The sequence below is a fragment of the Meles meles genome, chromosome 7 (assembly GCF_922984935.1).
Source record: "Meles meles chromosome 7, mMelMel3.1 paternal haplotype, whole genome shotgun sequence".
NCBI classification, from domain to species: domain Eukaryota; kingdom Metazoa; phylum Chordata; class Mammalia; order Carnivora; family Mustelidae; genus Meles; species Meles meles.
Window position 1 is genome coordinate 123,666,997 of NC_060072.1, and position 15,027 is coordinate 123,682,023.

The following is a 15,027-nucleotide window of genomic DNA, read 5'->3' on the forward strand; positions in this document are numbered from 1 at the left end:
TCTTAAAAAAACTAAAGAGGTGATTTAGGTAAAATCAGGTCATATGGGTTGGGCTGGTGTCCTTATAAGAAGAAGAGATTAGGACACAGATACTGCTATGGATTGAATGTTTGGGTCCACCCAGAATATGTTAAATCCTAACCCCCAAGTTGGTGCTGTTAGGAGATAGGGCCTTTGAGAGTGATTAGGTCGTAGAACCATCCTGAATGGGATTGGCGCCCTTATAAGAGAGACCCCAGAGAGCTCCCTCGTCCCTTCCACCACTTATGTGTGAGGACACACAGAACCAGGAGGTGAGCCCTCACGAGGTACCAAATCTGCTGGTGTCTTGATCCGGGACTTCTGGCCTCCAGCACTGTGAGCAATGCAGGTCTAGTATTTATAAGTCACCTAGTTTCCAATCTTATGTTAGAGTGACCCAAATGGCCTCCCATGGACACACACGGAGGGAAGAGCCCATGAGGACACAACGAGAGGCAGCCGTATGCAAGTCGAGGAGGGATAACCCCACAGGGCCGGCACCATGATCTTGGACTTCCAGCTTCCAGAAGGGTGAGAAAATATATTGCTGCTGCGTAGGCTACCCATCTGTGCTATGTTGTAATGGCAGTCTAGCAAACTCTGAAATATGCACACACACACACACACACACACACACAGATTAAAATGTGTTTGTGTCCATTTTTGAGGACCCCAGACCCCTCAGGACAGGGATAATTATGGAGTAGTTCGAGGTAGGAAGAAGAGTGCGTGCCAAGGTGGGCGGGGGGGTGAAGCGTATGTGTCCAAGGCCCTGTGTTTAGGGATGGTGAAACAAGAAGATGTGGATTGTTTTTTAAACTAGAACTTTTGAAAAACAACCTGAGGGTTTTGAAGGGTCAGGGGTGGGAGGTTGGGGGAACAGGTGGTAGGTAATGGGGAGGGCACGTTTTGCATGGAGCACTGGGTGTTGTGCAAAAAGAATGAATACTGTTACGCTGAAAAAATAAATAAAATGGGAAAAAAAAATAAAAAAAAAATTAAAAAAAAATAAAATAAACTAGAACTTTAATTGCTTTCCTTGGATTTCCTCCTGCAGGGCTCTGCGTTCCTGTTCCCATTCCCTCCTCTGAGCCTGGTTACTCACCTCACTCATGGTGAGGGGCCTCGCACTAGTCCGTGCAGACCATCCCACCCAGCTCGTGTCCCTGGGGCCAAAGGCCTTCCCACAAGAAGGGGCCCCAAAGGTAAGGTCAATGGCGATGTCAAAGGCAGCGGTCAGTTAAATTCAGACTTGGGGACGAGGCAGGTGGAGTTCGTACCCAACAGGAGGTTGAGGAGAGGGTCTGCCTTCTCAGGGCTGTGGAGCCTGGCCCTACCCTGGGCCTCCCTACCACCCACCGGTCATTCAGATTAGGAGGTTCTGCTGCCTTCTGTCCTCTCAGAACATCTCAGGCTGCTCGACTCTTTCCCCTAACGAGGACCTGAACAAGGGAGGTATCTTGCTTTCTTGTCATGGGGCCCTGTTTCTCATCCACGTCAGTGACCCAGCCTGGGCAGGAGCCACGACAGTCCTATGGATTCTGGACAGCTTGGGATGTTCTTCTGAGTGAGGGAATTCTGGGCTCTAAATGGAATGCACATGAGTGCTCTGCACCTTCCCTTTGGCCAGCTAGCTCTAACTTGGCTTCGTCAGTAAGGACCTATGACTTCCTTGGACCAGCCATGGAGTCTCCCCAGCTGTAGGCCTGGAGTTTCCAGGGTTTGTCATGGCTTTTGTCTGAGAAGTTTAATTGGTAATATCACAGAGCACCTAAAAATGTCACAGTAACCCCAGTCTCTTGAACACCAAGGAGCTACAGACCAACCCCAGAGTCCACCTGTCCTGGGATTGGGGCACTGCCCCTCATGGCCTTGTGGGCTGGCTGAGGGTCCTCCTGACCTTGTCACACATGACCTTGTCATACACCCTCCTGGTAGTAATTCCAGGGAACGTTTCTGGTCATAGAGTAATTTTTTCAAAGGCGATAGAATGATTTGTCACACATAATTGTAACTCCTCCTCCTTCGCTGGCTGACTTCTCATCCCTCTGCAGCCCAGCCCCATGCTGGGAAGCCATGTCCAAATATGGTCAAAAGTCAGGCCCCTGCTGCTTGTGAGCTATCCATTCAGCCATAAATGGGAAATTTTTCTTTTGTTTTATTGTGAAATGTGTTCCTCTAGTACATGACATCATAGGTAGTACAATAGGTCGTAAGAAAATTGGGTGGCTCAGTTGATTAAGTGGCTGACTCTTGATTTTGGCTCACATCATGATCTTGGGGTCCAGGGATGGAGCCCTTCATCGGGCCCCTTGCTTAGCGGGAAGTCTGCTTGAGGATTCTCCCTCTCTCTCTCCCCCCACCACATTCACATGCACATGCTCAGACTCTCTAAAATACATAAATAAATCTTTAAAAAAAAAAAAAAAGAAATGTTTGGGCTCTGGTACCAGACTGCCTGAATCCAAATCTGAGCCTATCCAATTGGAAGCTGTGTGAGCTTTGGCCTGTTACTTAACAACTGTGGTCATTGGTTTTCTCATTTGAAAAATGGGGTTGATGATATTGAACCTAGTTTCTTTTCTTTTCTTTTTTTTAAATCATTCTCTGTCTTTATGAGTCTGCTTATGGTTTGTTGTTCCTGTTGTTATTCATTTTCTTTCTAGATTCAACATATAAATCAAAATAGTGTCAAATAGTATTTGTTAGTATTGTAGTATAAATAGTATTTGTTTTTCTTTGACATATTTCACTCAGTATAATACCTTCTAGGTCCATTCATGTTGTCAAAAAAGGCAAGATTCTTTTCTATGGCTGAGTAATATTCCACTGCAGATATATACCACATCTTCTTTATCCACTTTCCATTTATCTAAGGATGGACACTTGGGCTGGTTCCATATCTTTTTTTTTTTTTTGAGATTTTATTAATTTATTTGTGAGCGAACAAAAGCAAGAGAGAGCACAGAGGGAGAGGGAGAAGCAAACTCACCGCCAAACGGAGAGTCCAATGTGGGGCTCAATCCCAGGACCCTGGGATCATGACCTGAACCAAAGGCAGATGCTTAACAACTGAGCCACCCAGGCACCCAGGTTGCTTCCATATCTTGACTATTGTAAATAATATTGCAACAATCACACAGTCACCCAAAGTACATGAGGGTTCCCTTTTCTCCACATCCTCACCAACACGTTATCTCTTGTCTTTTTGGTAGTACTCGTTCTGACAGGGGTGAGGTGATACCTCACTGTGGTTCTGATTTGCATTTCCCTGATGATGAGTGATGTTGAGCATCGTTTCATGTGTCTGCTGGCCATCTGGATACCTTCTTTGGAAGAATATCTATTCAAATCCACTGCTCATTTTAAATTTTATTTATTTATTATTTATTTTTAAAGATGTATTTATTTATTTTAGGGAGAAAGAGAGCAGGTGTAGGGGGAGAGGGAGAGAATCTCAAGCAGACTCAAGCATGGAGCCTGACAGGGCTTGATCTCATGATCCCAAGATAATGACCTGACCTGAAACCAAGATTGGATGCTTGGACAGAACCACCCAGATGCTCCCACTGACATTTTTTAATCAGCTGTTTGTTTTTTGGTTTTAAGTTGTGTTTGAATGCTAACCCCTTAGAGGATATGTCATTTGCAAATATCTTCACCCATTCACTAGGTTGCCTTTTTTTTTTTACTATTTTCTTATTAATTATTTTTATTAACATATAATGTATTATTAGCCCCAGGGGTACAGGTCTGTGAATCATCAGACTTACATACTTCACAGCACTCACCACATCGCATACCCTCCTCAATGTCCATAACCCAACCACCCTCTCCGCATCCCCATCCCCCCAGCAACCCTCAGTTTGTTTTGTGAGATTAAGAGTTCCTTATGGTTTGTTTCTCCCTCCCATCCCTATCTTGATTCATTTTTTCTTTCCCTACCCCTCAAACCCCAACTCTGCCTCTCAAATTCCTCATATCAGGGAGATCATATGATGATTGTCTTTCTCCGATTGACGTATTTTGCTTAGCGCAATACCCTCTAGTTCCATCCACATCATTGCAAATGGCAAGATTTCATTTCTTTTGATGGTGGCATAGTATTCCATTGTATATATATACCACATCTTCTTTATCCATTTATCTGTTGATGGACATCTAGGTTCTTTCCACAGTTTGGCTATTGCGGACACTGCTGCTATAAACATTCGGTGCACATGCCCCTTCGGATCACTATGTTTGTATCTTTAGGGTAAATACCCAGTAGTGCAATTGCTGGGTCATAGGGTAGCTCTATTTTGAACTTTTTGAGGATCCTCCATGCTGTTTTCCAGAGTGGCTGCACCAGCTTGCATTCCACCAACAGTATAGGAGGGTTCCCCTTTCTCCGCATCCTCGCCAGCATCTGTCGTTTCCTGACTTGATAATTTTAGCCATTCTGACTGGTGTGAGGTGAGATACCATTGTGGTTTTACATTTGATCTTAGCCAAAAGGCTGAGAATCAATCTCATTGTGGTTTTGATTTGTATTTCCAGATGCCGAGTGATGTTGAGCACCTTTTCATGGTTCTGTTGGCCATCTGGATATCTTCTTTGCAGAAATGTCTGTTGTGTCCTCTGCCCATTTCCTGACTAAGTTCTTTGGGTGTTGTGTTTGATAAGTTCTTTATAGATTTTGGATACTAGCCACTTATCTGATATGTTGTTTGTGAATATCTTCTTGCATTCTGTCAGTTGTCTTTTGGTTTTGTTAACTGTTTCCTTTGCTTTGCAAAAGCTTTTAATCTTGTTGAAGTCCCAATAGTTCATTTTTGCCCTTGCTTCCCTTGCCTGTGGCGATGTTTCTTGGAAGAACTTGCTGAGGCTGAGGTCGAAGAGGTTGCTGCCTGTGTTCTCCTCAAGGATTTTGATGGATTCCTATCTCACATTGAGGTCTTTCATCCATTTTGAATCTATTTTTGTGTGTGGTATAAGGAAATGGTCCAGTTTCATTCTTCTGCATGTGGTTGTCCAATTTCCCCAACACCATTTGTTAAGAGACTTTTTTTCTGTTGGACATTCTTTCCTGCTTTGTCGAAGATTAGTTGACCATAGAGTTGAGGGTCTATTTCCGGGCTCTCTGTTCTGTTCCATTGATCTATGTGTCTGTTTTTATGCCATTACCATACTGTCTTGATGATGACAGCTTTATAATAGAGCTTGAAGTCCGGAATTGTGCTGCCACCAACTTTGGCTTTCTTTTTCAACATTCCTCTGGCTATTTGGGGCCTTTTCTGGTTCCGTATAAATTTTAGAATTATTTGTTCCATTTCTTTGACAAAAACATGATATTTTGATAGGGATTGTATTAAATGTGCAGATCGCTTTAGGTAGCATAGACATTTTCACAATATTTGTTCTTCGAATCCATGAACTTGGAACGTTTTTCCATTTCTTTGTGTCTTCCTCAATTTCTTTCATGAGTACTTTATAGTGTTCTGAGTACAGATTCTTTGCCTCTTTGGTTAGGTTTATTCCTAGGTATCTTATGGTTTTGAAAGCAATTGTAAATGAGATTGACTCCTTAATTTCTCTTTCTTCTGTCTTGTTGTTGGTATATAGAAATGCAACTGACTTCTGTGCATTGATTTTATATCCTGACACTTTACTGAATTCCTGTACGAGTTCTAGCAGTTTTGGAATGGAGTCTTTTGGGTTTTCCACATAAAGTATCATATCATCTGCGAAGAGTTAGAGTTTGAATTCTTCTTTGCTGATTTGGATGCCTTTAACTTCTTTTTGTTGACTGATTGCTGAGGCTAGGACTTCTAGTACTATGTTGAATAGCAGTGGTGATAATGGACATCCCTGCAGTCTTCCTGACCTTAGTGGAAAAGCTCTCAGTTTTTTCCCATTAAGAATTATATTTGCTGGGGCGCCTGGGTGGCTCAGTTGGTTGAGTGACGCCTTCGGCTCAGGTAGTGATCATGGGGTCCTGGGATCGAGCCCCACATCAGGCTCTCTGCTCAGTGGGGAGCCTGCTCCCCCCACCCCCACAGCCTGCCTCTCTGCCTATGTGTGCTCTCTCCCTCTCTGTCAAATAAATAGATAAAATCTTAAAAAAAGAAGAATGATATTTGCTGTTGGTTTTTCATAGATGGCTTTGATGATATTGAGGTATGTACCCTCTATCTCTACACTTTGAAGAGTTTTGATCAAAAAAGGATGCTGTACTTTGCCAAATGCTTTTTTAGCATCTACTGAAAGTATCATACGGTTGTTGTTCTTTCTTTTATTAGTATATTGTATCACCTTGATTTATTTGCAGATGTTGAACCAACCTTGCAGCCCCAGGAATAAATCCCACTTTGTGATGGTGAATAATCCTTTTAATGTACTGTTGAATCCTATTGGCTAGTATTGTGGTGAGAATTTTCACATCTGTGCTCATCAAGGATATTGATCTGTAATTCTCCTTTTTTTTTTTTTGGTTTTTTACAAGATTGATTTATTAACTATGATACATATCACATAAGGCCTTTTCAGTTTTTTACACCATTCCCATTGAGACAAGTACAATACTTTGTAACAAATACATGATTTTAAAAAACAAAACCAAACAAAACCACCTCAGTCAGAGATGCCTCAGCCTTGACGGCTGACCATGCACTAATCTGGTTGGAGCCTCAAAAAATCCACGACGTGTTTAAAAAAAAAAAAAAAGTCTGGAAATGAGGCAAACATTCCTAACACCAACTAGAGGATGCCCTCCTTTTTGATGGGGGTCTTTGTCTGGTTTTGGGATCAAGTTAATGCTGGCCTCATAAAATGAGTTTGAAAGTTTTCCTTCCATTTCTGTTTTTTGGAATATTTTCAGGAGAGTAGGTATTAATTCTTCTTTAAATGTTTGGTAGAATTCTGGGAAGCCATCTGGCCCTGGGTTCTTGTTTTTTGGGAGATTTTTTTTTAAAGATTTTATTTATTTATTTGACAGACAGAAATTACAAGTAGGCAGAGAGGCAGGCAGAGAGAGAGAGAAGGAAGCAGGCTCCCTGCTGAGGGGAGAGCCCGATGCGGGGCTCGATCCCAGGACCCTGGGATCATGACCTGAGCCGAAGGCAGAGGCTTTAACCCACTGAGCCACCCAGGCACCTCTGGGAGATTTTTGATGACTGCTGCAATCTCCTTACTGGGTGTGGGTCTGTTCAGGTTTTCTATTTCTTCCTGGTTCAGTTTTGGTAGTTTATATGTCTCTAGTAATATATCCATTTCTTCCAGATTGTCAAATTTGCTGGTATATAGTTGTTCATAATATGTTCATATAATTGTTTGTATTTCTTTGGTGTTGGTTGTGATGTCTCCTCTTTCATTCATGATTTTATTAATTTGGGTCCTTTCCCTTTTCTTTTTGATATGTCTGGCCAGGGGCTTATCAATCTTATTAATTCTTTCAAAGAACCAAGTCCTAGTTTCATGGGATTTGTTCTACTATTTTTTTGGTTTCTATTTCATTGATTTTTGCTCTGATCTTTATTATTTCTCTTCTCCTGCTGGGTTTAGGTTTTCTTTGCTGTTTTTTCTCCAGCTTCTTTAGGTGTAGGGTTAGGTTGCATACTTGAGAACTTTCTTGTTTCTTGAGAAATGCTTTTATCTCTATAAACTTTCCTCTCAGGACTGCCTTTGATGTGTCCCACAGAGTTTGAACAGTTGTGTTTTCATTTTCATTTGTTTCCATGAATTTTTTCAATTCTTCTTTAATTTCCTGGTTGACCCATTCATTCTTTAGTAGGATGCTCTTTAGCCTCCATGTATTTGTGTTCTTTCCAACTTTCCTCTTGTGATTGAGTTCTAGCTTCAGAGCATTATGGTCTGAAAATATCCAGGGAATGATCCTAATCTTTTGGTACTGGTTGAGACCACTGATTTGTGACCCAGGATGTGATCTATTCTGGAGAATGTTCCATGTGCACTATAGAAGAATGTGTATTCTGTTGATTTGGGATGGAATGTTCTGAATATATCTGTAATGTCCATCTGGTCCAGTGTGTCATTTAAGGCCTTTATTTCCTTGTTGATCTTTTGCTTGGATGGTCTGTCCATTTCAGTCAGGGGGTGTTAAAGTTCCCTACTATTATTGTATTATTGTTGATGTGTTTCTTTGATTTTGTTATCAATTGGTTTATATAGTTGGCTGCTCCCATGTTAGGGGCATAGATATTTAAAATTATCAGATCTTCTTGTTGGAAAGACCCTTTGAGTATGATATAGTGTCCTTCTTTATCACTTATTATAGTCTTTGGCTTAAAATCTACTTTATCTGATGTAAGGATTGTCACCCCAGCTTTCTTTTGATGTCCATTAGCATGGTACATCGTTTTCCACCCTCTCACTTTAAATCTGGAGGTGTCTTCTCATCTAAAATGAGTTTCTCGTAGTCAGCATATTGATGGGTTTTGGTTTTTTTATCCATTCTGATACCCTGTGTCTTTTGATTGGGGCATTTAGCCCATTTACATTCAAGATAACTATTGAAAGATATGAATTTAGTGCCATTGTATTGCCTGTAAGTTGACTGTTACTGTATGTTGTCTCTGTTCCTTCCTGTTCTACCACTTTTAGGCTCTCTCTTTGCTCAGAGGACCCCTTTCAATGTTTCCTGTAGGACTGGTTTGGTGTTTACAAATTCTTTCAGTTTCTGTTTGTCCTGGAAGATTTTTATCTCTCCTTCTATTTTCAGTGATAGCCTAGCTGGATATAGTATTCTTGGCCGCATATTTTTCTCATTTTGTGCTCTGCATATATCATGCCAGTTCTTTCTGGCCTGCCAGATTTCTGTGGATAAGTCTGCTGCCAATCTAATATTTTTACCATTGTATGTTACAGATTTCTTGTTCCAAGCTGCTTTCAGGATTTTCTCTTTGTCACTAAGACTTGTAAGTTTTACTTTTAGATGATGGGGTGTGGACCTATTTTTGATGATTTTCAGGGGGGTTCTCTGCATCTCCTGGATTTTGATGCTTCTTCCTTTTGCCATATTAGGGAAATTCTCTACTATAATTCGTTCCAATATACCTTCTGCCCCCCTCTCTCTTTCTTCTTCTTCTGGAATCCCAATTATTCTAGTATTGTTTTGTCTTATCGTATCACTTATCTCTCAAATTCTCCCCTCGTGGTCCAGTAGTTGTTTGTCTCTCTTTTGCTCAGCTTCTTTATTCTCCTTAATGTGGTTCTATATCACTAGTTCTCTCTTCTGCCTCATTTATCCTAGCAGTAAGAGTCTCTATTTTTGATTGCACCTCATTCATAGCTTTTTTGACTTCAGCCTGGTTAGATTTTAGTTCTTTTTTTTTTTTAAGATTTTATTTATTTATTTGTCAGAGAGAGAGAGAGAGCACGCGAGAGTGAGCACAGGCAGACAGAGTGGCAAGCAGAGACAGAGAGAGAAGCAGGCTCCCCACCGAGCACGGAGCCCGATGTGGGACTCAATCCCAGGACGCTGGGATCATGACCTGAGTTCTTTTATTTCTCCAGAAAGGGATTTTATTTCTCCAGATAAGTTTCTCTAATATCTTCCATGCCTTTTTCGGGCCCAGCTATCACCTTGAGAATTGTCATTCTGAACTCTAGATCTGACATATTACCAATGTCTGTATTGTTTAGGCCCCTAGCCTTTGGTACTGCCTCTTGTTCTTTTTTCTGTGGTGAGTTTTTCCACCTTGTCATTTTATCCAGATAAGAATATATGAATGAGAGAATAAAATACTAAAAGGGTGCCAAAGACCCCAGGAAAATGTTCGCTAACCAAATCAGAAGAGATCCAAAACTGGGAGTAAGGGAGGAGGGGTAAAAAGAAAAGAAAAGAAATGAAATGTATATATATATTAGACTGGTGAATAGAAGAGTGCCACCCACTTGATTTTGGGTGTATTTTGGTCTCTTAGAAGAAACTATTTCCCATAATTTTAAAAAAGGAAAAACTTATATATGTACAAAAATAAGGGTAAACATGATGAAGGGATGGAATATGTCTGTAAAGATGAAAAATTTTTTAAAAATTCTAAAAAAGGAATTCATAAGATAAATTGGTTGAAAAAAGAAAGAGGAAAAAGTGGAGAGAATGTGCTTAGGCTGGAGACTAGAACAAAGCCCTGTGGTAGATTGGGTATATTTTGATCTATTAGAAAAACTTATATCCCAAAAATTTTTAGAAAGAAAAACCCCTGTATGTGTACAAAAAATAAGTTTAATACAATGAAGTATAAAATATGATTGTAATAATGAAGGTTTAAAAGATTTTTTTAGAAAGGTTTTATTAAGATAAACTAGTTAAAAAATGTGAAAAGAAGATAGAGGAAAGGTTTGAAAATTAGAATAAGAAAAAAGTAAAATTAAAAAAATTTAATTTAACTTTGCAAGACTGAAGGATCATGGGGAGAAAGCCATGAATTCCAAGCATTGCTTTCCCCTAGGTCTGGAGTTCTGCTCTTCTTGATTGGCTTGGTCTTGGCTGGATTTCTTGCTGATCTGGGGGAGGGGCCTGTTGCAGTGATTCTCAAATGTCTTTACCCAGGCAGAACTGTGCCACCCTTTCCAGGGGCCGGGCTAAGTAATCTGCTCAGGTTCACTCTTGGGAGCTTTTGTTCTCTGAACGCTTTCTGTAGAGCTCTGGAGGATGGGAATGAAAATGGCTGCCTCACAATATCCAGCCCAGAAGAGCTGAGAGTTCGGACCCCACTCTGTGCGCCCTCAGAGAAAAGCAGTCAATCCCTCCCGTCTCCCTGGTGTCCGGCTCTGTTCCGAGCTCACTTGGCCTGTGACGGAGCGTTTCTATCTCTGGCGTACAGCCCCATTTGGAGTCTCCAGACCCAGGAGATTCCTACTGCTCTGCTCTTCCAGTGGATAAAGGTGGGTCTCCCTGCATCTGTCGCCTGTGGGGTTTCTGTTCAAAGAGTAGTGGTCTGACTGTGCGACAGATCACAGTTTAAGGTAACCCCGAGCTGAGAGCTCACTCCTGGGCTCTGTCTCTGTATTTGGCTTCCCACTCTGATACCTGTGAGCTCTGCTACACTCAGACACTCCCAATCCTTCTGAGACCACACTGTCCCTGTGAGGGCTCCAATCTGCTTAGCCTCTGGAGCAATGTCTTTCAGAGGAACACTGAAGGAACTTCTAAAAGTCCAGATTTTGTGCTCCGTTGCTCCACCGCTTGCCGGGAGCCAACCCCTCTCCCCCATGGTCTATCTTCCCATTGCTTTGGATTCACTTCTCTGCAAGTCCTACCTTTCAGAAAGTCGTCAATTTTCTGTTGCTAGAATTGCTGCTCTTTTTCTCTTCGTTCTCCTGTTGAGTTTGTATGTGTTCAGAATAACTATCTAGCTGAACTCCTGCGACTTGATGTCATCTTAGTCTGCTACTCCTCTGCTATCTTGCCTCTCTCCATCTTTTTGTTTTGTTAATGATTTCCTTTGCTGTGCAAACGCTTTTTATTTCAGCGTAGTCCCAGTGGTATATTTTTGCTTTTGTTTCTGTTGCCTGAGGAGACAGGTCCATAAACATGTTGCTAAGACTGATGTCCTGGAGATGACTGCCTATCCATGGTATCTACATTAAAGATTGTTATGAGGATTGGGACGCCTGGGTGGCTCAGTCCGTTAAGCACCTGCCTTTGGCTCAAGTTGATCTCTGGGTTCTTGGGTCAAGTCCCATGTGGGGCTCCAAGCTCCATGCTCAGTGGGGAATCTGCTTTTCTGTCTCCCTTTAACCCTCCCCCCACTCGTGCTTTCTCTCTCTCTCTCTCAAATGGATGAATGAAATTTTTTAAAAATAGATTTTTATAAGAGTTACATGAGTTTTTAACAATGAAAGTTCTTAGAATAGTGCTGGGCATATATGAAGCACTCAATAAATAATAAATAAATTCTTTTTTTATTGTGGTGAAATACACAGAGTGTAAAATTCACCATTTTAACCATTTTTAACTGTACAGGTCAGTGACATGAGGGTACGTTCTCATTGTTGTGCAGCTATCACCCCCGTCCATCTCCAGAAATTTTTCATTTTCCCAAACAGAAACTCCGCCCCATTAAATACTAACTCCCCATTCCTCCTTCTCTCTAGCCTCTGGTAACCATTGTATGAATTCAACTACTCTAGGTTCCTTCTGGAAATGGGATCAAATAATACTTGTCCTGTTGTGAGACTCATTTCACTTAGCATAATGTCTTCAAAGTTCACCCATGTTATAGCAGGTGCCAGAATTTCCTTCCTTTTTTTAAATTTTATTTTAGATTTTATTTATTTACTTAAGAGAGAGAGAGAGCATGTGAAAGAGCATGAGCAGGGGGAGGGACAGGAGAGGAGAGGCAGACTCCCTGCTGAGCAGGGAGCCCCACTCAGCTCTCAGTCCCAGGCCCCGGAGATCATGACCTGAGCCAACGTCAGATGCTTATCCCACTGAGCCACCCCGGTACGCCAATATCCTTCCTTTTTGAAGCCGAGTAATAGGCCATTTTATACATATAGACCACATTTTGTTTATCCATTCATCTATAGATGGACATTTGGATTGTTTCCACCTTTTGGCTGTTGTAAATAATGCTGCTGTGTATACAGGTGTACAAATACCTGTTTGAGTTCCTACTTTCACTTCTCTTGGGTGTACATCCAGAAATGGAATTGCTGAATCTTATGGTAATTTGATGTTTAATTTCTTTTGAGAGACCGCCATACTGTTTCTTGTAGCAGTCTCACCATCGCTCTTGTGTTTTATACACCACAGGCTGACAAATTCTGCATTATGCCTCTGTTAGGTCTTTTCTGAGCTGTAGAAGGATATACACAATTGCCTATTTGATCTTGTTGGTGAGATGTCTCACAGGCATCTTGAGATTAAACAAGTCCCAGGTGGAACCTTTTACCCCACCTCCTACTCTTCCCCATTTTGGGAAATAGCAGTAATGAAGCATCTAGTTGCTCAAGCTGGAAATTTTTAAGCATGGCCAGTTTCATAATTTTCTATACTCAGGAGGAAATGAGGACATGGAGCCCCAGCCAGGCAGGGAAGTCTGTTCCTTCTTCCCACCAGTCTATTGCCCCACCCCACAGTGAATGCGTGGCCTGCAAGGGCTAGCTGGCAGCCTGGAGGCTGGGAGGTGCTCAGTCCCTCAACCCGGGGTAGCAGAGAGCCCTTCACTGAGGCCCCTGCAAACCCAAGGTGGGGACAACTCATGCACTCTTCATGCAACCATGCAGCTGGCCCAGCCTTCAATGAATCCTTGATTCCTGTTTCCCTCACCCTCCACATTCACTTTATCACCAGGACCTGTAAGTTCTATCTCTAAAATAAATCTCAGCCCTCTGCTTCTCTGTCTCTACTGTCATGACCCACCTCCAAGCCATCACCTTCTCTTTGTATCAGACCAGCCAGTGGGTCTTCTTTCCTCCCACCACATTCCACATGAAAGCCAGAGTCATTGTTTCCACAAATGAATTAGTCCATGTTTGCTGCCCAGTTTTAGCACATGGGCTCCTTGCCATACCTGGAACAAGATGGCAGCTCCTTACTATGGCATACAAGGGTGTGTACTGTCTGCTTCCGCCTACTTCCTTGACTGACTTAATAGCTGTTCTCTTTTCTGTTCTTCTCCAGGCATGGTGTCCTGCTTTCTACACCTTGAAGGTGCTGAGCCTGTGATGGCCTTAAGGAAGGCTTTCTCAACCATGTCAACCATTGACGTTTTGGATAATTCTCTGCATAAAGGTTTGTCCTGTGCAAACCGTAGGATGTTTATTTGCATCCCTGGCCTCTAGCCATTAGATATCAGTAGGTTGTTCTACCACCATGTTGTGTTGAGTACCAGAAAGTCTAGACGTGGACAAATGTTCCCTGGGTGGTGGGGGGGAGCAAATTCCATATTCTTGAGAACACTTCCTTGCATCCTTGGGGTGCACTGGTTCGTCCCTCTGTCTAGATCTTCGCCCCGACATCCTGCACCACCTTCCTCCTTCTAGTGCTTTCTTACCCTTCAGATATCAATTTAATGTCACCTTCTTAAAGAGACCTCCCCTGACCAACCAATATAAAATGGCCACTGAGTCATTTTCTCTGGTTTCAGTGGCTGTGTAAACCCCACCCCAGTCTCTGATCTCTCTTTTAGGCAGTAATTTAGATCATTTTGTTGGGTGCTGTATTTCTAACACCGAGCATGCAAACTGCCACACAGTGGGGGTTCAGGACATATTTGCTGAATGAATGAATTCTTGATACTTTGAATCTGCAATCTTGCTTGTTCCTGTATACTTGTTAGGTCATTTGCATATATTTCTAGTTTGTCCTCTGCTCTTTCTTTTTAAAATTGAAGGATAGTCAACCGACAGTATAATATTAGTTGTAGATGTTCAATATGGTGATTCAACAATTCCCCATTACTCTGTGTGTATCATGATGGCTGTGCTCTTAATCCCCATCACATTTCACCCCCCACTTCCCCTCTGATAACCACCAGTTTGTCTCTTTTTTCCTTTGTCTGTTTTGTTTCTTAAATTCCACGTAAGAGTGAAATCATGTGGTATTTGTCTTTCTCTGTCTGATTTATTTTGCTTAGCCTTATACTCTCTAGCTCTGTCCATGTCACTGCAAATGGCAAGATTTCATTCTTTTTTCATGTCTGAGTAATATTCCATAGTTTTGTGTGTGTGTGTGTGTGTGTGTGTGTGTGTGTGTACCCTATCTTCTTTATTCATTCATCTATTAATGGAAACTTGAGTTGCTTCCATATCTTGGCTATTGTAAATAATCAGCTTTTCTTTTAAAACACATTTTTTAAAAAGATTTTATTTATTGGAGAGAGAGTGAAAGAGAGAGAGAGCATGAGAGGAGGAAGGGCCAGAGGGAGAAGCAGACTCCCCACTGAACGGGGAGCCCCTCATGAGGCTCAATCCCAGGACCCCAGGATCATGACCCAACCATAAGGCAGACACCTAACTGACTGAGCCACCCAGTTGCCCAATCAGCTTTTCTTTTGA

At 41.9% G+C, this 15,027-nt stretch overlaps 1 long non-coding RNA gene across 1 annotated transcript; it reads left to right on the top strand.

Annotated features, from left to right (window-relative positions):
- The first annotated feature begins 472 nt into the window (after positions 1-472).
- Positions 473-14,378, top strand: LOC123947018. The gene is made up of 3 exons (XR_006819689.1): positions 473-552; positions 1,079-1,226; positions 13,652-14,378. It is a non-coding gene; the product is annotated as an uncharacterized LOC123947018 (long non-coding RNA).
- Positions 14,379-15,027: the final 649 nt, after the last annotated feature.